The sequence below is a fragment of the Callithrix jacchus genome, chromosome 4, assembly GCF_049354715.1.
Source record: "Callithrix jacchus isolate 240 chromosome 4, calJac240_pri, whole genome shotgun sequence".
Lineage (NCBI taxonomy): Eukaryota > Metazoa > Chordata > Mammalia > Primates > Cebidae > Callithrix > Callithrix jacchus.
Genome location: NC_133505.1, coordinates 132,988,934 through 133,015,717, shown reverse-complemented (window position 1 = coordinate 133,015,717; position 26,784 = coordinate 132,988,934). Strand labels below are relative to the sequence as shown.

The 26,784-nt window shown below is 34.3% G+C and overlaps 1 long non-coding RNA gene across 1 annotated transcript in view; it reads right to left on the bottom strand.

The window, feature by feature from the left end:
- LOC144582353 (uncharacterized) overlaps nt 1–10,429 on the bottom strand; it is a 124,645-nt gene extending 114,216 nt beyond the window's left edge. The window contains exon 1 of the long non-coding RNA XR_013534910.1: nt 10,171–10,429. This is a non-coding gene — a long non-coding RNA (uncharacterized LOC144582353). The remainder of the gene's footprint in view (nt 1–10,170) is intronic.
- Between the last annotated feature and the right edge of the window lie 16,355 nt (nt 10,430–26,784).

The following is a 26,784-nucleotide window of genomic DNA, read 5'->3' as shown; positions in this document are numbered from 1 at the left end:
ATGGAGCTCTCCCAGAATATTCTACTACAGAACAAACTTCAGACATAGAATTAGAATATCACCAGTCCTTAATGAAATAAAGGATCTAAAAGAAACAACCAGACATGTGCCTCCTGATAAAAATACACATTACCATATATGAAGTAATTTTGCTATGCAAAAATAAATCAAACCTGAATTTGAAAAAGTTTCCAAATCCCGTTAGCTTACAGAAAACACAGAAAAAAGAATAAAACATTGAATAACTCTACAGGAATGCAATAAGCAAAATCCAGACTGTGGGAATTCTTCTGGAAACATTACTCAGTTTCTTCTACAAATAAACTGCAAGGGGGAATTGGGGGTGAAGGAAGCTTACTCAATAGAGACTTAAGAAACATGTCAAACAATTGCAATATATATACTTTGAATTCCGATTTGAAAAAACTAAGTCTTAAAAAAATTATGAAGCAATTGAAAAAATTTTAACACTTTTTGGATATATAATGATGTTAAGGAATTACTATTAAATATCAAATATTTTGTAGTTCTGTTTCTTAGAGAAAATAAACAGCTGACTATAAAAATCTCACCATTCTGTTAACTAATCATATCGTCGTAAACTTATAGTATCATTATGAAGACAATAACATCAGATCAGAGTGATCAAATAGAAATTTAGGAATTCTATATAAAAAAATAAAGAATTGAAATGCTAAAAAGTATGTCAAATGAGGTTTGGTCTAACAAATGATTCCCTGGCACCAACCCTGCCATTTTAAGGATGTTCAGTGATAAAACTTGGAGTTCACTAATTTATTCCGTAGACACAATCACTATTCTATTAAACTGCATATTTTTACACCTAACGTGACTTCTTTTTGACTTACATTTGAACTCATTTTCTTTATCCATCCTTCTTAGATATGGTCATGTCAAGAGAGGCCTGGATTTGACTGTCTTTTTGTGAGTAAACATTGGACATTTGGGGGAAACTTAGAGGCTCATGAAGTAGATGTAAAGATTAAGTGAGACAGTATTTTAAATGGTGGCATGTAAAAAAATATTCACTAGTTATTATCACAAAGAAATGTGACTAATAGCTGTAGCAAGCAGAAAACTTATTCACATACAAACTAATTCATAGATTGTGAAGATCTTCTCCCACTCTGTGGGTTGTCTGTTTACTCTGCTGATTATTTCTTTTGCTGTGCAGAAGCTTTTTAGTGTAATTATGTCCCATCTATTTAAGGACTAACATACAGAATCTGCAAGGAACTAAAACAAATCAGCAAGAATAAAATGAACAATCACATCAAAAAAGGGCTATGATCATGAATAAACAATTCTCAAAAGAAGATATATGAATGGCCAACAAACATGTGAAAAAATGCTCAACATCACTAATGATCAGGGAAATGCAAATCAAAACCACAGTGTGATTCCACCTTACTCCTGCAAGAGTGGCCATAACCAAAAAATAAAAAAAAAAAACAGATGTTGGCATGGATGTGGTTAAAAAGTGTACGCTTTTACACTGTTGGTGTGAATGTAAACTACTACAACCGCTATGACAAAAAAGTGTGGAGATTTGCTAAAGAAGTCAAAGTACAATTACTATTTAATCCAGCAGTCTCACTGCAGTGTATCTTCCCCAAGGAAAAGAAGTCATCATATGCAAAAGATACTTGCACATACATGCTTATAGCAGCACAATTCACAGCTGCCAAGATATGGAACCAGTCCAAATGCCCACCAGTCAATGAGGGGATAAAGAAAACATGGCATATATATACCATGGAATACTACTGAGCCATAAAAGGAACGAAATAATTGCATTCGCAACAACCTGGATGGAATTGGAGACAATTATTCTAAATGAAATAACTCAGGAATGAAAAACCACACATTGTATATTCTCACTCATAAGTGGAAGCTAAACCATGAGGACACAAAGGCATGAGAATGATATAGAGGACTTTAGGTACCTGGAGGAAATGGTGGATGAGCGGTGAGAAATAAAAGACTAAACTTTGGGCACAGTGTACACTGCTTGGGTGACAGATGCACTGAAATCTCAGAAATCACCACTAAACTTATTCATGTAACACAACATCACCTGTTCCCCAAAAACCTATTGAAATTTTAAAACATTTTTTAAAAAAAGAAAAGTAATCCACTATCCTAGTTTTAGAAGAAAGGGGATTATTGTGGCAGGGGATGGGGAGAAGTTAGGCAGTTTACAGAATCTCTGGGAGAAGAATAAATTCTGTTTGGTTACTACAGAGTCAAGAACAGAAGGAAAATGCCCAAATTTTATGGGTTAGTCTAGCATCCACATGACAGCTAAATAGCTCTCATCTTGCTGCTTACCACCTAAAACACCAGAGACTGGTTACCAGAAATTTAGATCATTGCTAGCTATAAAAGAATTAAATGCCTCCACTATCAGGATTGCCAGCTGACCAGATCTTCTTCACATAACCACTATTGCTCACTTCCACCTGCCAATCTTAATTGGGTATATCTGCTTGGCAGCATGTAGACCATGAACAGAATCTGCTGTACTGCAAAGAATTCTGAGACGTGTGACATTAGTCTTCTAGTTTCTATTGTACAAAAATTATGTTAGAAGGGAGTCAAATTCTTACTAGGTAAATAAATATCTTCCATTGTGTTCTAAAGTACTTAAAAGCAACCTATGTTTTCCCTCTCTAACACAAACACAGCTAACACTTCCAGCCCTCCTCAAATGGACTGAATACCATTCCTTCTGAATACATTTTATCATCTTTACTAGGCTTCCCCAGTCTTTCCAAATCCTGTATTAAAATGTTATTAAACTAGGCCCTATATTCTAATTTATCTAATTAATGCCAAATATAGCAGAAGGATGGCTTTTTAGAAGGCATATATCTGCTAAATGCCCCAGTATATTCTGACCTTTATGAAAATAAGTTGATTTTGCAGACACTTGTTCTATTTGTTTGATATAATCCTTTATTCTTCTATAGCCATCTATGACATGTTCTCTATACATTAGCATTTATTTCTTTAATTAGGTCTATAGTTTAATTCTAGATTACCTTTAAATTTATTAAAATTAAAAAACATCTTTTGAGGAATATTTAGAATGTGTTAGATACTACTTGTAAAAAGGGTAAAAACAACATAAATGTTACTAAATTATTTTTTACAAAATAATAACCCCCAGTGGCACTTGCAATACAATAGAGTCAGATTCTGACATTCCTATTTTTTAAGATGGAAAGTACTGTCTTTTTCTCTGTTTAGTTCAGTGTTCATTGCTTATGGCTACTTTTAGAGTTTAAGGAATTATACAAACTATATATTGCTGTGGCTACTTTTAGAGCTTAAGAAATTATACAAACGTATTTATTCATGCTCTCACCCATGAATGAATTCCCTTCTTTAAAAGTCTTCTTCCTTTTTTCTAGGCAGCCATACATATAATATACAATCATTTAAATATAAATAGATGCAATGAAGACTGAGAGACTTTCAATTACTAGAGGTAGATCTGTTGATAAATGCATCAGCTCATTAAAGGTGGACTATCAAAAATGATCTGACTTAGACATTTCATAATTCTGTTTGCAATCAAAATGGCAAAGAAATCAAATGGACAAATAAAATTTGTGAAAACTGAGCTGAAGAATAGGGAAGTGTGGAAAGAGATGAAGGTAGAGGTTAGGAACTTGAAGGTATGGGTGAATGATTTGAATATGATATGGAAAGTATGAAGAACAAATAGTTTAATGATGCCAGGGGAACACCATGATCTTGGTGACAGAATTCTGAAATGGCTTGAAGTATAAGAAGGCCAAAAGTGAGTGGTTAGAAATCTTTGGCTCCACTGGCCTAAAGCAGGTATATTTCAAAATTTCTTAGTGTTGATAAACCACAGTTGTCTGCAAGTGGCCAAATAATCAATTTGGTACGAATATTAGTGGTCAGTTGTTTAGAACAGTTGCAATTGATTGATAGACTGAAAACTTTTCAATATAATAAAGAAATAATTGCTAAAATCCAGGAAGAGGGAAAAAAAAAAACTCCTCTTACCCTGAGAACTCCCAGAGCCACCCTCCTACATGCATAACCAAGTCTGATAGATCAGAGTTTTCAGGCTTCCTTCTTGCTCTAGGGTTATTGGGCCAATGTCAGAGATAATGACCAACCTTTTTCAAGTGGGCCCAGAGGGATCTGACAAGCAAAGTTCAAATCTCTGGAGAATATTTTCATCCCTACGACGAGCTACAGGCCCTGCTTGTGTTTACCATATGGGCTTATTCTCCAGCCAATTAAAAGATAAGCAGCATCAGAAAACAGGTGGTACATATGATACAATACTTCAGAGAAACTATAGAATGTATCTTCCATAGAATCTACAATTTAACAGAGAATACAAATCTGCATTACAGTCTAGGAAAACTGCCAGTATCTGATTGTTCTTAGGCATAGGTAAATATTTATTTTGCCCTTCTTAATAGGAGAAAAAAATGCAGATCATCCAGAGTGGCCGATAGCCTATAATTTTTCTCCTTGTAAGCATAACAAAAATATATACCTTTGCTAGCCATAAATTACCAACGTATACTCTTTTGTACCTATCTAGACTTCTTTCTTCAAAGTATGTAATACAGTTTAAACAGTTCTTGTGTATTATGTCTTAAGGAAGCAATTATTCTATCAATTGATATTGCTATATTCAATTTAAAGTGCATCAGTGTGCAAATGCTTTAAAATATTTTTAATGATTCTTTAAGCCCTAACTCATTTAGTCATGATATAAAATTATAATATTTTCCCCTAAATATATAACAAAATGTCAGTTTATAGGGCATCTGTGGGTAGTATCTGGGATATATCTATTGCAAAAAGTATGTTTTTACTCCCAAAGAGGGTGACAAATCCCTTTAATTTATAATGTAGAGTAACTGTGCTATTTTACAGCAAGCAATATTTTTATTTTCTCCTTGTCTTTATTTTTAGTTCTTATGATGTTTTGTTCCCAGATGTAGGAATGTAGCTGAGCAGGCACTGCTGCTAATTGTTAAGCAAACACTGTATCCACATGAAGTCCAGATGTTAGTATGTGATTATTTTTTTCTATCAGCAAATAGATTTCTTTCTGGTCATGTGAGATCAGATAAGACTCTTTCTATACTTTACCTTAGTCATTTGGAGCCCTTACTTTATTTAGTTTTCAATCGGTCACATATCATTCAGCTACATTCTTATTTAAGGTTTATATCCAAATGAAATATTTCATATATGTTTCTTAATTTACTTAGCCCAATTTATGTTTATATAATAAGAAAAGCCCTTAAGAAAGATATTTAACTTGCAATTTATAAAATAAAATGTGAAAAGTAAATACAAAGAGATTATCTGAAGAGGGAAGAGAGAGAGAGACTACATTTTACTGGGCATTAACATCACATTTTCTTCCAGGGTGATTACTAATAATGAGAGAATAACATAAAATCATGGAGATTTTAAAAGTCTCTGTCAGGAGAAAAAAGAAGGTCAATCTCCCATGGTTTTCCAATTAATTAATGAATATCCATTATATAAAATTGTTTTTAAATTCAAATTCTGTTTTCTAAGCCTACACTCCAGTGCTATATAGCTGCTTAAATAGAGACAATTAGTATAACGTTTTCTAAAGCTACCCTTCTACTATAAACTTATTTCACTTTGTTTTGGATCCTGCAGAAATATTAGCATTATAAACTGAACACTCAACTTAGAAAATGTGCATTTCAGGCTCTAGGTCCCCTATGGAAATAAAATGAAAGTAGAACAAAACCAAAATTGATAATTAAAAAAAAATAAAAGGTCAGTGAGCTTAAAATTGTTATGGTAACTTCCACACAATTATTAATTTTTTTATTCTTAGAAACATTAAAAAATGCTTTATTAAATTATATCTCCATTACTCAGTAAGTATATAAATTTATTTCCATTTGTAGACAAAACTGGGTGAAGAAATCCAGGAGACACTTTAATTTCAAGCTGTATTTTTGCTCAAACTGAGGTTATAATATTACAAAGTCTTTCCACCAACCAAGGAGCCAAAGAGGCTGCATGTTGTCTGATTTGGCTTAAGTTATAAGGGCCATGGCCTTGGCCTTCAGCAGAGTTGGTGGAAAACCAATTTCAACTGGGCCACAGTCAAAAATTGAGCATGATACAGATATATCTGATTGCTTTATGTAAGAACGTATGGTATGGAAAGATTAATTTTGAGAAATATCCATGTGTAAACTGGCTTTACTTTATATTTTAATTTTCTGACAAATTTAGCTTCCTTTTTCTTCATGCCAGGCAATTTTAAGTATATTTGTTTATAAAACTTTGCCTAAAAGAAATGAGCCATTCAGTTTGGCATTAATATAAAAAGCACTGTCTACAGCCTTCCTTCTGTTGTGCCTAATCAATGAAAACTTTTAAATGACTCGTATACAGGTTGACTAAATATAGTTTACCAATTAGCAATTCACATCCTATGAATTAAAAAAAAAGTTTCAATGCTCATTACAGACCTTTGCATCATGTGGCATTAGAATATTAAATCTCCAATGTAAACTACCAATTCATACATCTTAATAAATAACAGCCTTGTGAATTAACATATTAATCTGGGGCCAGAAAGAAAGTAGGCCATATGCCTAAAAGAAATCAGATGGCATATCTATAAGTTCTATTTTTCTTTTATTTCTATTAGCAAACAAAATTCAGCTGATTTATTTTTATTTATTTAGACTAATGGCACATGGTGAAAAGGAAAGTTATTATTAGATATTTTTTTAAATAAATGTTTTAAACATTCCAAAAGAAAGTGAAAATTTTTGTGAAGTCATTGATCTAAAATATTTTTCAAAGTTTCATCCTTGGTATTGTGCTTCGTATTTCAGGAACACGAACCCCAAACTGCATCTCAACACCATGGAAGTATTTAAAATAGATTTCCATGCAATGCCAATTAATGTCTTATATTTAGAAGGAAATACCATATCTGGGTGATATTAATAAGTAGAGTTGTGTCTGCGGTCCTCACTAAAGCTGGGACTTCAAAAGACACTATAATATAGATTTCATAGAAGTGATGTTGCTCAAGCCTGTAATCCCAGCACTTTGGGAGGCCGAGGCGGGTGGATCACGAGGTCAAGAGATCGAGACCATCCTGGTCAACATTGTGAAACCCCGTCTCTACTAAAAAAAAAAAATACAAAAAATTAGCTGGGCATGGTTGTGCGTGCCTGTAATCCCAGCTATTCAGGAGGCTGAGGCTGGAGAATTGCCTGAACCCAGGAGGCGGAGGTTGCAGTGAGCCAAGATCACGCCATTGCATTCCAGCCTGGGTAACAAGAGTGAAACTCCGTCTCAAAAAAAAAAGAAGTGAAGTCTCAACTAACAGATTTGTGATCTTTTCTTTTATCGTCATGTAGCATACACTAACATTCTGGAAACAAATAACTTGGGTGGATTGAAAAGCATTTTGTCAAAATTATCATTTCCTTAATTACTCAGCTTTACAAAACCATAGACTAAAAAGTCTTTCAAAGGTGATTACCACACTGCCTGATTCTAGGTAGGATTACACCTAGATTATCTAGTAAACGTAATTGCTGGGAGAAAAATATAGAAAACACATCAAGTTGATAATCATAAGCTCTAGTCCCAGAGATTTCATTGTCAGAAAATCTTTTTTATGTCATTATCAACCTTCATACCCACACTGATCCCAGAACACTAACCTCTGGATAATAAGGTTGGTCCCAAAACGAATCATCTCAATTGATTGTATACAATCATTTACAGGCCAAGCTTCTAATGATAGCATAATAGCATTGAGACATGATTTTTAGCTCATTAAAAATGTAGTATAGTATTTATTTCTCCAAAATTGGCACTCCATTTGATAGAGTACTTTTTAAAAAACAAACAGTGAAGCATTAAGAGTCCAAGGCTTTATCTTCACAAAGTGAAATATTAGCAATATGGTCTTGTGGGAAGGGCTGTGGTCCAAAGGTTTTCAGATGTCTCTATCTAATAAGACAAGTGGGCAAGTAACTCAGCCTCTGATTTAATATTTTTAAGTAGTAAAATTGGAATAAAAATGGTTATCTGAGAAAATTAATTACATAAATAACATGGATTGCAGGATTTACAAAGACGCTAAATTCATGCTTTTACTTAAACAGCAGGATATGGGCCTTAAATTACCTAAGTTTTACAACAGACATAGGAGACTGATAAGTCACATAGTTTTACTAACGCGTCCAGAATTTCTCCCTCTATATAAACAGATATAAGATGGATGAAGTCTAGTAGAGCACCAGAAAGGCAGAAAAAACAAAAGATATATCAATCACAATGGCTGAGAGGCTAAATAGCCTATTAATAGAAAAAAGTAAGCATAATATAACCATAAATGTACAGACTTATGTATATAAGAGAACAGAAAATAATGTACCTGCCTTTTTTCACATTTTTGTTCAAGAATATTATAAAATTTTATTTTCCCACTTTTGAAAGAGTTATTAAAATGAAATTTCCAGAGGCCAAGAAAGAACCACTAAACAGAGTAAAAACAATTATTACAACATACCATTAAAGAGGTGGACGTCTGAAGACAAAGATGTGGATGTTTTACCTACTCTCTTAAGAGTGGAAGACTATTACAAGGAGAATGTCAACCAATTGTTCTACATCATGACAAAATGAAAGATTTTTAAAACATTAGAAGGAATAGTTTTAAACCTTAGCAGGAGGAGCCATAATTAGAGTTATTGTATAATTTTTCATTATGTGGTTAGACATTGAAACAGACAAGGAAGAAAGAGCATATAATCTGGATCTTTAGAAACAGGAATAGAATAGACAGCAATTCACTTTGAATGATTTGACTCTAACTTTGCTAAATAAACCCTGGGCACTTGATCATGAATCTTTGATGTTTCCTCCAGAACCTATATTTTATAGCTTATTCTCAGGAACAGAAACAGGCCGGTCAACTGTGAGTTATAATTTCTTATTTTATTATGCATATTGTAATTTTAACACACCATTTTTTTTTGCCAAGTTAATAGCAATCTTTTACTAGAAGATGTGAAGGTCTATATTCAATGAGTCTAATGCCAGTCTGTTCACATAAACTAAGGCAGTTTTGAAAGAGAGTAGCTATAAGATGAATTTGTAACTTGTTGTTCATACACACAATGAATACTAGTGTGTTATCATTTCCAAAGGTAAGCATAATTGTACATGTCTAGCCAGCTATAGTTTTAAGTCTGAAAAGCTGAAACATTGCAGACAGTATTCACAAGAAGAAATGTAATAGAGTACATTTTTATTATTAAATGTTATATGTACTATGATAAGCCACAAAGAGACATTTTATTTTTAAAAGATTATTGGTTATATTCAAAATGACCTTTAGACCATTAGGTAGAATTTGTTTCCTTAGAGGACTGAAAGTGATACAGCCTTCATCATTTAACTGCTGATCTCTCAGCTCCCACATATTCCAAAACTAGGATTTGGCCTGCTGAGTTTGGCAAGCCTCGTGTTGGTATCAAGCAAACTGCCATCCAAAAAAGTCTTGGACAGCGCTACCATAACTCTGAATTGTACTGAAATCCAAATGTGAATTTCCTGGAACACATATGGGAACATGTAGTCAACAAATTTCTGAAATTGCATACCAGCACTTTGCTTTGCTCCTACGAGTGCTTGCCTATCTTGGAAGAAAATCTATTAAAATGTTTTCCAATGGATTCAGAGAAAATAACTGCAACTAAAACGGCCGCTTCACTAGTCATCTTCAAAATTATATACTCTTTGATATAAAACAGAATAAATAAAACATATTTATTATGTATATATAAAGGCATACCTCCAAAACAGCAAAGGATTAGAATAAATTAATCATCATCATGCTCCATGCAAATTTTATTTAAATTCATCCATTCCCCTCTCTCACAACCCCCATAATAAAGACAAGGTTGAAACTTAAGACTAAAACTTGCCACTAGTATTTTATGCTTTTTCACAAAAAAGGGGTTTGGCTAAAAGCTACTTTACATTTTCTTAAACTATCTGACTAAAACATTGGTTTACATATATTTAAATTTCTTTCAACTTGCTCAGTTTCCTACTTACCTTCTACCTCTTATTTCTAAAAGAATCCTCTTGTTTCCTGCCTGAACATATTCTCCACTCTTCAGTTTTCAAATACCTGAAAAGCAAGGACAAAGTTGAGAGAAAAACTCCACTGCTTTTTGACATACTATACCAATAGTCTGATAAAATCAAGTTAACTTGAGAAAGCAACTTAGTTTGTCATATAAGAAGCTAATGCTTATTCTCTTCTTCTTACACAGTCACTGGGTTTCCAATGCATACAGAGTGTTTTCCAGTCTGGATTTATCTACTTATCTATATAACTACAGAAGGAAAGGAAAAAATTTGGCCTCAATTGAAGTCCAATTTTTTTTTACTGCCAAATAATTTTTTTTGTATTTTTATAGATATGGAGGGTACAAATTTTAACTCCTGAAAGAGAATTCCAAAAAGCTCTCTTCTTCCCCAGGCATTTCTTTTTTATCCTCTATAAAAGACTCCAGGAGTGAGAAGAATCCTACATACTATTGACTAGCAGAACTACACAATATCTATAAGCCATAAAACTGCTTGCCCGAGATGTACATGAAATTGAACAAGCAGTAGTTCAAAATAAAGCTGTTAGATATGTATTGTCTTTTACTTCTACAAACCTTTCTGGGATCTCTGCTATTACTAAGCAGATTCAGGAAACAAACAAATAAAATATGAAATTAGATAATTTGCCCATACCCTTCTATCAGGTGCTAGAGGTACTAGAGGTACTTAGAGATTGGGAATAGGATCTGGCTTTGAGGGGTAATTAGGGTTCTTGAATCCTGGCTTAGATGAGGGCTGCAAACTCTGATAATGATTCTTCTCTTAGTCTTTGTTTTTGATGCAGAGCTCAAATGCATAACTTTCAGAATCTTAAATTCTGTTACACAGCCACCATCTAGTCAAATGACCCAACCCATGACTATCCAACAAAAGAACAGAAAAACAACTGCCTCCAAAAATGCAATACATGAGCACAGCACCCCAAACAGTGGTACGGATCTGGATTGATCTTTTCCCCAGATGACAATGGTCTATCCTCCAGCTCAAGCTGAAGAATTGCCACAAAGTGGAGAACTAAGTATTGAGGCTAACTGTGAGGTCTTAATTCCCTTTTCCACAAATTATTCATGTTCACATAGGTGCATATACTATAGGTCCTAATCCATTCTTCAAATGTTTCCAGATTATGAGAACATACCCAATTACTTTCACTATGAACTCTAAATCCCCACATTCCATTGATACTAGCTGAATAAGTGTTCTTAGTGGTCTAAAACCATATATTCAAATATGTTGTGATTGCCTCTCTAAAATTATAAAATAAATGGAATTCGGCTTTTCTGTGTGTGGTCTTCAGGATAAGAACCTAACAAAATGAAGTGCTATTTGTTCTTAAATTATATCAAAGTTTAGAGAATATCTTATTTGGTCAGTCTTTCATAGAGGATAAAAAACTACAATGTCAAATCTACTCACAGATGTCAGTAGATTAAGAAAGAATCTAAGTCCTATTCACCACACCGTAAAAAGTAAAAAGATCCAAAAGAACTTTTAATACAAAATTTCTTCAAAAGTTAAAAAATATCTTAATGTCATTTTCCTTTATAAAATCTAAATGTATTAGTTATTTAATTTTAATTAGTTATCTAATTTTCTTCTATAAAATCTAAATGTATTAGATATTTAAAGTTAAAATCTAAATGTATTAGTTATATACATTATATTTATATTATATATAATATTAGAAATTATATCTATATTTAAACTACATTTATATTTATATATTAATAATTATATATTTATATTTGTTCTTTATTTACATTAATGTATTAGTTATATACATATATACATAACAGAGTTATATTTAAAATCTGAATGTATCTAGTTATGTATTATAAAATATTAAAATACATATTTCGCCAGGGTGATTTTAACAATACCCCAAATACATTTTGCCTTTTATCAATAGCAGTGTTCTGTGAATGCTTCCTATGTTTTCTTAATTGCAAAATGCTATATTCCCTGTCCCACCCCCAAAAAACCTCATGTTACACACCACCACCAGCATCCACCACAGATAACATCTTTCACCATCACCAGCATTTTCCTGTTGTTCATTGTCTACGTAAAACAAAGACACAAAAGTTAACTTTGACCTGGTTTTCTTATTAAAATTGTCTAAATCATATGGATGCGGATCTTAGCTTCTTAACTACAAACTACTATTGAATATTTGGCAACACTTTTGTTTCAAACATCTCATTTCTGCAGACTCAAAAGAGTCCCTGAAGTGTCACACTGGACATCAATACGTCAATTTCAATTAAGTGTCAATGTTTTCTGCATTTTATTTTTGCTTCTGTTTAGAATGGAACAAAAGTAGAAGAGAGAGGCAAATACTCAGGTTCAAAAGCAACATAGATTCAAAAGAGAATAACTTAACTTATGATGGTTCATTCTCCTTTCTTATTTCCAGCTTAGAAAGATCTTTCTATACTTGAAGATGTACTTTTTGGAGATTAAAAGAAAAAATTTCTACAGCCACTAGATGTCATTGTGATGTCATTCAAATATGGATGGGCAACCATACATCTCATACAATCCAAAAGAAAGATTTATGCAAGATGAAAACATATGATATGTTATCATTATTTTGAAAATGGTGACAAAACACTTTACCAGGGAAAAAAGCTAAAGTTCCTATTATCTGCTGAAAAGATTCTCCTTGAATCTTGGGAAAACAATGCATTATGGTTATTTGACCTTGTTCTAGTTTTATTACCTCAGAAGGCCCTGTTCATTCTACAGCTGTGCTTTAATTCTGAAATTATTCAACTCCTGTTGTTAAGTACCTAACTTTAAAGGGGAGGAAACAATGGATGTGCGAAAGCAGTTAAAGGCAAGTTTTCAGGGGAAGAGGAAAAGGGATAAGGTTAAAGAAGTCTTATATAATAGTCCCTACTTTCTCTGTGAGTTAGAGTGAAGGTAGATCAATTTTTTTTTTGCATGAGGGATGAAGCAATGTGTAGCTGACTGGTAAAGAGCAATGAAGGTTTCAAATACCTTTTGCAGGTAATGAAAGACTGTGATAGACTGAATTGTGTCCCATCATAAGTCCTGTCATCAAAAGGGTCGGGTCCTAATTTAATAAGTTTGGGTCCTTATAAAAAGAGGAAGAAATAGCAGCAGTGCACACAGTTAATGAAAAGGCCCTGTGAGGGTGAAGAAAAGTGGTCATGGGCAAGTCAAGGAGAAAGGCCACAGGAGAAACCAAACCTTCCAACACCTTTATCTTAGATTTCCAGTCTCCAGAACTATGAGAAAATTAATTTTGGTAGGTTAAACTCCCCAATATATTGTGCTGTTTATGGCAACCCTAGCAGACTAACAAAAAAAGGTATATAACTAGGTTAATATAGGATTACTTGTGGGGTTAACATAGAAAACTTAATTTGTAATGATGCTTTGGCAAATACTGTTAGTGGCCTCCTCAATGTTTATTTATTCTCATCTTTTTCCTTGCGAACAAATATATATTTGCATACACACACACACACACAGTCCTTCTTATAGCTAACACACACACACACACAAACACACACACACAGTCCTTCTTACAGCTAACACTGGTTCTCAGCAAAAGTCTACTGAGACATTTCTGAAGTAGATTTGCTTTCCAAATACAGGTACTGTCACTTTTCTTCTGGTTACTTCCTTTATTTTTTTCCTGACTGTTCTTTGTATGTGAGGCTGGACATGGCAAATTGCTCATGGCCTCGTAAGTACTCACTAGATAACCAGGATGATTAAAGCCAAATGAAAAGAATAGTGGAGCAGAAAGAAGAAGCTGAAAACATTAATGACCTAGTGGAACTACTGTTATTAAACAATAAACATCTTATTTCGGTAAGCCATTGTATTTGAGTTATCTATTACATTCATTCAGCTACAATCTTCAGAGATGCCAACTTAATAGACAGATTTACCCAAGACCCAAGTGTTGCCAGGCAATTATAGCAGAAATTGCTATATTTGGGAAAGAAATGGAAGTAATTTGACAAGAGACTAACGCAAATCCAATCTAGTTTACATGGTGTAAAAAAAATAGAAAAGAAAGTGTATAGAATAAGTTACATTTAATTGGGAAAATTAACAGAAAAAAAGGTCTTAATAAAGTTGGAGAATGGATGTGGAGGGAATAAGTAAAGAAAACAATAGGAAAAATAAAAGTGGTAATCCGAGTGACACATTAGAGTTTACATAATGAAATAGTTTCTTGTAGCAACACATTTCATAATATACCCAGAGGTAATAGTGGCTCAATTAGAGGAAAAATAAAGGTCTTTAGGGTTTTATGAAGAATGTTGTCATCTACATAGACAGTAATGACAGGCTGAGAAATTGAATAATATAAGTTAAAAAGGAAGACTCCAAGCTATATACTAAAAGTTTTAATGAAATCTTTAAAATATATGACAGTGTGGAAGAGTAGAGGACAGTAGAACTCTGACACGGATTGACAGTATTACATGGATTTTAAGAGGACAAATGTTATACAATACAGGAATAACAGGGAGTTAAGACAATATATGTCTTCCCAATCCCTTGGTACTGGAAAGTAGCTTCCACTTATCTTTCTAATTATCTTTAAAGAAGATACTTATCAAATGTTTATTAAACAAAGAATAATCACCTTCTCAATTCTTGTCCATATTTAATCCCCACAGAGAAGCCTTCTGACGAACTGAAGGAATCTGATAAGTTCCTACATTATATACTCAAAAATATACTCCTACAAAACATAATCCTACAAAATATACTCAAAGAAGTAATGGCTAAAATTTGATTTTAAAGAAACATATACACACACATTAGTCACACAATGAAAAGCTCAACAAACTCCATGTAGGATAAATACAAGTAATACATACCCAAGCACATCATAGTAATAATGTTGACAAGTAAATAGAAAATCTTAAAAGTAACAATACAAAAATGACTTATTACATACAAACAAATACCAATAAGATTAACAGCTTACATTTCTTCAGATACAAGGAGACCAGAAGGCAGTGAGATAACATATTTAAGTTGCCAGGAGAAAATAATAACCTGTAAAACAAGACTCTAATATACAACAAAATATCTTTCAAAAATGAAGCCAATGCAGGGTGTAGTGGTTCATGCCTGTAATCCCAGCATTTTGAGGGGCTGAGGTGGGAGAAGCACTTGAGCCCTGGAGTTCAAGACCCGCTTGGACAACATGATGAAACTCTCCTTTACAAAATTTTTAAAAAATGAACGGGGCATGATGGTGCATGCCCATAGTTCCAACTACCTAGGAGGCTCAGGTGGGAAATTTGCTGGAGCCCCAGAGGTCAGGGCTATAGTGAGTCATGATTGCACCACTGCACTCCAGCTTCAATGACAGAGTGAAACTCTGTTTCAGAAAAAGAAGAAGAAAGAAAGAAAGAAGAAAGAAAGAAAGAAAGGAAGGAAGGAAGGAAGGAAGGAAGGAAGGAAGGAAGGAAGGAAGGAAGGAAGGAAGGAAAGAGAGAGAGAGAGGGAGGGAGGGAGGGAGGGAAGAAAGAGAGTGAGGGAAGAAAGAGAAAAAGAAGAAAGAGGCAGGGAGGAAGGGAGGGAAAGGGAAGGGGGAAAGAGGGAGGGAGGGAAAGAAGCAGAAAGGAAAAGGAAAGAAGGAAGGAAGGGAAGGAAGGAAAAGAAAAGATAATTCCAGGTAAACAAAAACCTTAGAAAATCAGTTGCTTCACAGTGCTTCATCTCCTGGGTCCTGAGTTACGACTGATCACTATTGGCTCTGGTCAATGGGCCTGACCATCCAGGAGATGCCTCAGTATAACAGACCCTTGCCCTGTGGGAAGCCCACATCTAACACTGACACAGAGAGTGAACTTTTACCTTAAAGCCCATGTGCCACAATAGGTTAATGAAACATCAAGTTTAGGACCACAAACCCGCAGCTACTTCAAACTTCGATACCTAAAACTCAGCAGTACTGCAGCTGATTATAGGTCAATTCAGACCTGACATCAGGAGGGATCCCTCCAGCTAGGTCTCCCCAGTGTGGGAAAAACAAGAATAGAAAGACATGAAAGCACTTGACAACCAGGGCATTAACAATCTATGTCACAAATTTCTACAGCCTCAGCCATGCACAGTTATTGTTGACATCGCACACAGCTGAAGAAACTGCACAGAGACTACACCACTGCAACTATCTGGAAACAAAGTCCCTGTGCCCTTCCTAATTGGCACACATAAGCCTAACTGCAAGTGAAAGTCTTTCTCCATGAAAGTCACTTTAAAATATTTGGAAGAGGTTCCATCTGATGCAGGTATCAACACAGGGACGCAGGAAATATGAAAAAGCAAGGATATATATACCACTAGAGAAACGTAATTCACTAGTAACAGGTCCCAATGAAAAGGAAAGAAATGAATTGATGAACAAGGTATTAAAAGTAATAATATTAAGAAAATGTAATGAGATAGAAGAAAATACAGATGGACAACTCAAAATTAGGAAAACAACTGACACACAATATGAATGATAAATCCAAAAACAAAAAGAAATTTAAAAAAAAAACAAAGCCTGCAGCTAAATATCCAAAGAATGAAATAAAAAAAATACAAGAGAAAGCTTCAACAGCAGACATAATTAAGCTGAAGAAATTTATCCATTTCTTCCAGGCTTATTGGTTTATGGACATAGAGTTGTTTAGCATAATCTCTGATGATAGTTTGTATTTTTGCAGAATTGGTGGTGATATCCTCTTTATCATTTTTTATTGCATGTATTTGATTATTGATTCTTCTCTCTTTTTGATTCTTCTCTTTTCTTTTTTATTAATCTGCAAATGGTCTGTCTATTCTGTTGATCTTTTCAAAAAAACAGCTCCTGGATTTATCGATTTTTTTGAAGGTTTTTTTGTGTCTCTGTCTCCTTCAGTTCTGCTCTGATCTTAGTTATTTCTTGTCTTCTGTTAGCTTTTGAGGTTTTTTGATCTTGCTCCTCTAGCTCTTTCAATGTTGATGATAGGGTGTCAATTTTAGATCTTTCCTTGCTTCTCATTTGGCCATTTATTGCTATAAATTTCCCTCTAGACACTGCTTTAAATGTGTCCCAGAGAATCTGGTATGGTGTGTCTTCATTCTTGTTGCTTTCAAAGAACATCTTTATTTCTGCCTTCATTTCCTTGTTTATCCAGTCAACATTCAAGAGCCAGTTGTTCAGATTCCATAAAGTTGTGCAGTTCTGAGTTAGTTTCATAATCCTGAGTTCTAATTTGATTGCACTGTGGTCTGAGAGTCTGTTTATTATGATTTCCATTCTTTTGCATTTGCTGAGGATGATTTATTTCTAATTATGTGGTCAATTTTAGAGTAGGTGCAATGTGGTGCTGAGAAGAATTTTTATTATGTGGATTTGGGGTGGAGAGTTCCATAGATGTCTATTAGGTTTGCTTGGACCAGATCTGAGTTCAAGTCCTGGATGTCCTTGTTAATTTTGTCTCGTTGATCTGTCTAATATTGACAGTAGAGTATTGAGTCTCCCACTATTATTGTGTGGGAGTCTTAGTCTCTTTGTAAGTCATTAAGAACTTGCTTTCCGTATCTGGGTGCTCCTGTATTGGGTTGTATATATTTAGGATTGTTAGCTCTTCTTGTTGCATTGATCCTTTTACCATTATGTAATGCCCTTCTTTGTCTCTTTTGATCTTTGTTGGTTCAAAGTTTATTTTATCAGAGCCTAGGATTGCAACTCCTGCTTTTTTTGCTCTCCATTTGGTTGGAAAATCTTCCTCCATCCCTTTATTTTGAGCCCATGTGTGTCCTTGCACATGAGATGAGTTTCCTGGATACAGCACACAGATGGGTTTAGACTTTTTACCCAATTTGCCAGTCTGTGTCTTTTGATTGGGGCATTTAGCCCATTTACATTTAAGGTTAATATTATTTTATGTGAATTTGATCCTGCCATTTTGATGCTAGCTAGTTGTTTTGATTATTAGTTGACACAGTTTCTTCATTGTATCAATGGTCTTTAACATTTGGTATGTTTTTGGAGTGGCTGGTACACCTTCCCAAGCCTAAACCAGGAAGAAGTTGAAACCCTGAATAGACCAGTAAAAAGGGCTGAAGTTCAGAAAACAATAAATAACCTACCAACCAAAAAAAGCCCAGGTCCTGTTGGGTTCATAGCCAAATAATACCAGACATATAAAGAGGAGCTGGTAATACTCCTTCTGAAACTATTCCAAACAATACAAAAAGAGGGAATCCTTCCCAAATCATTTTATGAGACCAACATCATCCTGATATCAAAGCCCTGCAGAGACTCAACAAAAAAAGAAAACTTGAGGCCAATACCCATTATGAACATTGATGCAAAAATCTTCAATAAAATACTGGCAAACTGATTACAACAGCACATCAAAAAGCTTATCCATCATGATCAGGTAGGCTTCATCCCAGGGATGCAAGGCTGGTTCAACATACACAAGTCTATAAACATAATCCACCACATAAACAGAACCAAAGACAAAAACTACATGATTATCTCAATAGATGCAGAGAAGGCCTTTGACAAAATTTAACAGCGCTTTATGCTAAAAACTCTCAATAAACTAGGTATCAAAGGAACGTATCTCAAAATGATAAAAACCATATATGACAAACCTACAGCCAATATCATACTGAATGGGCAAAAGCTGAAGGAATTCTCTTTGCCCTCTCTCACAACAGCTATTCAATATAGTATTGGAAGTTCTAGCCAGAGCAGTCAGGCAAGAAAAAGAAATAAACGGTATTCAGTTAGGAAAGGAGAAGTCAAATTGTCTCTATTTGCAGATGACATGATTTTATATTTAGAGAACCCCATTGTCTCAGCCTAAAATCTTCTCAAACTGATAAGCAACTTCAGCAACATCTCAGAATACAAAATCAATGTGCAGAAATCACAAGCATTCCTATACACCAGTAACAGACTAAAAGAGAAACAAATCAAGAATGAGATCCTATTCATAATTGCTACAAAGAATAAAATACCTAGGAATACAACTAACAAAGGATGTAAAGGACCTCTTCAAGGAGAACTTTGAACCACTGCTCAAGGAAATAAGAGAGGACACAAACAGATGGAAAAACATTCCATGCTCATAGTTAGGAAGAACCAATATTGTGAAAATGGCCATACTGCCCAAAGTAATGTATACATTCAATGCTATCCTATCATGCTATCTATAACCCTCTTCACAGAACTGGAAAAAAACACCTTAAACTTCATATGGAACCAAAAGGGAGTCACATAGCCGAGACAACTCTAAGCAAAATGAACAAAGCTGCAGTCATCATGCTACCTGACTTCAAGCTATACTCCAAGGCTACCGTAATCCAAACAGCATGATACTGGTACCAAAACAGAGATACAGACCAATGGAACAGAACAGAGGCATCGGAGGCAATGCCACAAATCTACAACCATCTGATCTTTGACGAACCTGACAAAAACAAGTAATGGGGAAAGGATTCCCTGTTTAATAAATGGTGTTGGGAAAACTGGCTAGCCATGTTCAGAAAGCAGAAACAGGACCCCTTCCTGACATCTTACACTAAAACTAACTCCAGATGGATTAAAGACTTAAACATAAGACCTAACACCATAAAAACCCTAGAAGAAAACCTAGGCAAAACCATTCTGGACATAGGCATAGGCAAAGACTTCATAACTAAAATAACAAAAGCATTGGCAACAAAAGCCAAAATAGACAAATGGGATCTAAAGAAACTTCAGAGCTTCTGCACAGCAAAAGAAACAATCCTTAGAGTGAACCAGCAACCAATGGAATAGGAAAAAAATGTTTTCAATATACCCATCTGACAAATGGCTTATATCCAGAATCTACAAAGAACTAAAACAGATTTACAAGAGAAAAACAATCAAACCCATTCAAAAGTGGGCAAAGGATAGGAACAGATACTTTTCAAAAGAAGACATATATGAGGCCAACAAACATATAAAAAAATGTTCATCATCACTGGTTATTAGAGAAATGCAAACCAAAACCACATTGAGATACCATCTCATGCCAGTTAGAATAGTGACCATTAAAAAGTCTGGAGACAACAGATGCTGGAGAGGATATGGAGAAATAGGAACACTCTTACACAGCTGGTGGGAGTGTAAATTAGTTCAGCCATTGTGGAAGACAGTGTGGCAATTTCTCAAGGATCTAGAAATAGAAATTCCATTTGACCCAGAAATCCCATTACTGGGTGTACACCCAAAGAACTATAAATCGTTCTCCTATTAAGACACATGCACACGTATGTTTATTGCAACCCCGTGTACAATGCAAAGACCTGGAACCAACCCAAATGCCCAACAATGACAGACTGGACAAAGAAAATGTGGTACATATACACATGGAATCCTATTGCAGCCATAAAAAACTATGAGTTCGTGTCCCTTGTAGGGACTTGGATGAATCTGGAAACCATCATTCTCGGCAAACTAACAGAAGAACAGACAACCAAACACTGAGTGTTCTCACTCATAGGTGGGTGTTGAACAATAAGAACATGTGGACTTACAGAGAGGAGCGTCACACACTGGGGGCAGTTGTGGGGGTGTGGGAGATATAGCAGGGGGTGGGGAGAGTGGGGAAGGATAACATGGGGAAAAATGCCAGATATAATTTGCCCCTAAAGTAAAAAGTAAAATAAATAAATAAATAATATCCAAATTGAAGAGGAAATAATCAAATTATCCTTCTTTCCAGACGATAGGACCTTATATTTGAGAAAAACTTACTCCACCAAATGAGTATTAAAACTTATAAACAAATTCAGTAAATGTGCAGGATACCAAATCAACATACAAAAATCAATAGTATTTTTATATGCCAACTGCAAACAATTTGAAAAAGAAATCAAGAAAGTAATTCTATTTACAATAGCTAGAAATAAAATTAAATACCAAGGAATTAATTTACCCAAAGTGAAAAATCTATACAATAAAATCTACAAAACGCTGATGAAAGAAATTGAAGAGGACACAAAAAATGGAGAGATATTTTATGTTCATAAGATTGGAAGAATCAATATCATTAAAATTTCCACATCACTCAAAGCAATCTACAGAATCAATGCAATCCCTAACAAAATACCAATGACATTCTTCACAAAATAGGAAAACTATCCTAAAATTTATATGGAATCACAAAAGACCTAGAATAGTGAAAGCAATACTAAGCAAAAAGAACAAAACTGGAGGAATCACGTTACCTGATTTCAAATGATTCTACAGAGCTGTAGTAATCAAAACAGCATGGTACTGGGATAAAAACAGACATATGGGTCAGTGGAACAATATAGAGAACCAAGAAATAAATCCATACATCTACAATGAGCTCATTTTTGACAAAATTGCCAAAAACATACATTGGAGAAAGAACAAGTTCTTCAACAAGTGGTGATGGGAAAACTAGATATCCATATGCAGAAGAATGAAACTAGCCTCCTACCTCTCACCATATAAAAAATCAAATTAAAAATATATTAAAGATTTACATCTAAGACTTCAAACTATGTAAGTACTAAAAGAAAACATTGAAAACTCTCCAGAACATTGGTATGGGCAAAGGCTTTTGAGTAACATGCCACAAGCATAGTCAATGAAAGCAAAAATGGACAAATGTGACCACAAGTTAAATAGCTTCTGCACAGCAAAAGAAACAATCAACGAAGTCAAAAGACAACCCACAGAATGGGAGAAAATGTTTGTCAACTACCTATCTGAAAAGATATTAATAACTACAATATATAAGGAGCTCAAACAACTCGGTAGGAAAAAAATCTAATAATCTGATTAGAAAAAGAGGAAAAGATTTAAATAGATATTTCCAAAAGACACACATATAGCAAACTGGTATATGAAAAGATGCTCAACATCATTGATCATCAGAGAAATGCATTTCTCTACAAGGGTATAAAACTTCACATCAATTAAAATGGCTTATATTGATAGACAGGCAATAACAAATGCTAGTAAAAATGTGGAGAAAAGGGAAACTTTGTACACGGTGGGAATGTGTGTTGTTAGTAAAACCTCTATGAAGAACAGTTTGGAAGTTTTCACAAAGTAGCAATACAGCTGTAATATTATCCAGCAATTATTCTGCTAGGTATATACCCCAAAGAAAGGAAATCAGTATATTAAAGAGTTATCTTTACTCCCATGTTAATTGCAGCACTCTTTTACAATAGCCAAGATTTGGAAGCAACCTAAGTGTCCATCAAAAGATGAATGGATAAAGAAAATGTGATACATATACACAATGGAGTATTTTTCAGCCATAAAAAAGAATGAGATCATGTCATTTGTAACAACATAAATGGCACTTGAGGTCATTATGTCAAGTGAAATAAGCCAGGCACAGAAAGACAAATGTCACATGTTCTCACTTATTTGTAGGAACTAAAAATTTAAACAAGTGAATTCATGAAGATGGTTGGAGTATGGTTAACAAAGGCTGGGAAGGGTAGCGTAGGGCTAGGAATTGTTGGGGAAGTGGTGATGATTAACGGACAAAAAATTGTTAGAATTAAAATCTAGTATTTAACAGCACAATGGGGTAACTATAGTCAATAATAACATAATTGTACCTTTTAAAATAACTAAAAGAGTAATTTGTAACACAATGGATAAATGCTTGAGAGGAGGGATAACCCATTTATCTTTGTGTGATTACTGTATATTGGATGCCTGTAACAAAATATCTCTTGTTTCATAAATATCTACACCTACTATGTACCCAGAAAAATTCAAAATAAAAAGTTTTTAGAAAAGAACATGCTAGTTCCAATGTGGATAATGGATCATAAGAAGACAAAAATAGATATGAGGAGACCAGTTAGCAAACTATTGCAGTAGTCCAGGAATGTCCAGGTATGGTTTTAGGCAGGTTGCAGTAGAGACGGACAAAATGTGACAGATTTGAAATACAATTAGAATTTGATGATTGATTGACTATAGACTGTGAAGAAGAGTAATGAATCAAGATTGGAACCCAGCTTTCTTTCTGGCTTTTGCCAAAATATGTGGTCCTTCCCTATGAATTCTAAAAAATGAATCACAACTGTAAGAAAACGTGTCTGCAAAGGTCAGTGTGTGCCATTATAATGCACACATATATCATAACTTACCTTTGTGGCAGCAGAGTTTTACTTACAGGCCAGTGTTGTAGCAGAGTAAAATGAATTTGGGCATTTGGGGTCAAACTTTTATTTGAAAGTCCTTTTCCACTATGAAACCTTGGGCCTTGGGTACATTATTTAAGCTGAGTTTCATCTTCCAAATCTATAAAATAGGTATTTATGTACATTGAATTAGATAATGTATACTTAGTGGGAATAAAATTTAGAGGTCTTAACTGGATTTTACATCATTCCTGGTTTTCTATCTTGTGAGTGTTTTCTCCTATTGAAAATGCGTGCACACACGGGTACACACACACACACACATACACACACAGAACAAAGTATACCAAGGGTTTTGATTTGCTAGAGTTGAGTATTATGGAATTCAAAAAGTAAAGCCATGAAGACAACTGGATGTACGTGTGTGTGTGTGTGTGTGTGTGTGTGTGTGTGTGTATTTGATTGCCCTGGTAATGTAAATTAGTTTTCTCAGGCTGGATGAGATGGAATTGCAGAAAAGGAAAAGAAAAGGATTCTTCTCTCTAGGGACATAACTAGAGAGGACAGTTTTAAACAACAGAATCCCAAGAAATGTTTGACAGAAATCAGTGCCTAGTTTCCTAAAGGAAGCCTAAGGAGGTAGACACCTTTGGAAATGTTTCCTATTAACAAAAAAACAAAATATTCTTACAGTAAAATTTTAAAATGTGACCAACTCATCTGCAACTGTAGATAGTAATTGTCTCCCACATGGTCCCACATCTCAGTGTCATGGCAGCAGTAGAGATAGTTAGAAATTATCCTGTGCTGGAAGTGAGTTGGAAGCATTCTTGGTATCCATCAGTTATACAGTGATAGATAAAAGATAACAAATGCACACAGGGTATTATGTTAGTTACAAGAAACAGATTGCTTCAAAGAAAAAGAGATGGATCTTTGAAAATTAGGTCTTGGGGAAAAATTAGGAAACAGAATGAGATCTACATTTTTTCATTGACTACTCATCCTCTTCCTCCATAATCATCAAATCCATGAAAAATCTTTGAAGGTTTGCTTTTTCATCTAGTCATTCAACAGATATTTCACTCCCTATTAGGTATGAGCCCAAGAGCTACATGCATACTATTCATTGTTAAAGAGGAAGTTTTCTACCCTCAAGAAGCTTAAAATCTAGTAGGAGTGGCAGAAAAGTAAATAGGCAATCACATGCAATAAAATAATTATTAGCATTTATTCAATCTCTTTCTTACCCTTTTCATCTTTTTTCCAGGTGAAATGTCAGCCTAGCAACTGATACAAAGAAAAGACACACCTAAAACCCAAATGACTATAATGGCCTCCAAATACATCAACCAAGTAAGCAATGTCCCACACATTATCTTTCAGACAGCTGAAACTCATTAGTTTCCTTGGGCAGTCCTATAAATACGTCCTCCACCTAACCATGAACAGTAGGTCCTGACCTTAGTCAGAAAACTGACAACCAAATGTCCTGTGTGTTACCCATCTGTGGTATTCACGACGACAAGAACCACTTCAAAAAACAGTATGTGGCATTTGATAAAATAGAAGGTGCTGGAGGGAAGAGACCATCAGTTCAGTAAAATTAGATCCAGCTGTGAGGCACTCAGCCCAGGCTATCTGTAAATTGCCTTTTTCCTTCTGCCCTGTACATTATAGCAATCTACTACAGATCACAAGAGCACGGCCAAAAGCCATATGTTTGGCATCATATGAATAGCATCTGGTATTTTTTAAGATACAACTAAAAATGTTGAAAAAACAATAAAACAACCGTTATTCACTTAATGCTTGTGCTTATATCTTAGCTCATAGATGGTTTTATGACAAATAAACAGTTGTATAAAGTCTCAGTTTAGTCACCTTCCTTTATACATTTCTTTCCTTGGTGAATTACACTTTTGTCTTTTCTTTTGGCTTGGTCTAAGTGTCCTTTTGTGCTACCGTAGATGATGAAACATTGCTGTATAAACATAATGAAGCTATCGTTTAAGGTGGATTCAGCCAAATAGTCTACAAGGCCATAAATATTATTTACACTCAATTCTGTTTACTAAAAGTCAGTCGCGGTCTGGCTAGTATGTTACATAAGGTCTAGAATTCAGGATTACAGTAGAGTAGTAAGGGAAAAATACATGCAGCTGGCACTTTGGAAAGAGGACATGGGCAATTTTTCTGGCCTAAATATAAACTATCATTATTGATCAAGTCTATCCTCTGAGTTAGAACTAATTTAGGCATTTTGACAACTGTACCTGTTAATAACTGGTAACCCCAAAGCAATTTATGTAAACCCAGGAATAGTTAGAAACCTCTTAGTTACTGATTTAGGAAAACACTTAACCCCTTGCTGAAACAAATTAATTATATTGACCGATTCATGTCTTCTTTGTATCTGTCCATACAATATAGCTTAAAATTCTAAGGTAGGAATCATGTTTGCTTTCTCACTTCAGGAATAAATTCAGGAAATGATCAGTAATTGCATTTGAAAGACATATTATAGACAGGTTGGCAAAAATATTATGGCTTTTTAGAAAACTACAATTTAAAAAATGGCAACTTACCTTTGTAAAATTGGCATATAATTTCCAAAATCAAGGTACACTACATATGAAACACCACATTTATACTTATTGAGTACTTCTAACCATTCTTTCTTACTTCAGAATTTACACTTTTCATTGTGACTTATTTTTGAGAGTAGCTAGTATGTGGTCTGCTCTGCAGACATGTAGATTTCATATCCAACAAGACTATAATAAAAATAATAATAAAGGTGAAGATTAGTTAGGACAAGTTCTCAGGAAAAAGTAGAAAAGCTTGGAGTTTATTTATAAGGAGAAAACTAGAAAATCACTTCATTAATTTATCATCAAAATTAAGGATTTATATTCTAGATTTATTATTTCACTAGTAAGTTAACTCTAGTTAGCTTCTCTAAATCACTTAGTTATTTAAGGATTACTAATTTATCTGTAGTAAATTATTTTTAAATTAGTGATGTTTAATGATATAACTACATCGACTAAATTCCAAAAAGTCTGCTTTAACAGAGCACATAATATAATTTTTAATTATATTTCTTTCTACCTCAGCACTCCCATGCTACCTTATTCCAATTATAGTACTTATCAAGATAAAATGTATTTACTATAATTAGTCTAGGTATTCTTCTAGCATCAAGCCCATGTCTTACTCATCTTTGTGCCCTAGTGCCTACCTGGAAGAAGCTATCTGGTGGGGCAGTAGAGGGGGAAATAAAAAGGGTGTTGAATAAAAAAATAAACTATTTGAAAACAAAAGAAGCTGATAAATTTGGAAACTGCTTCTCTAGTGTACACTGCACAACTATTTCATCTCTTTAAAGAC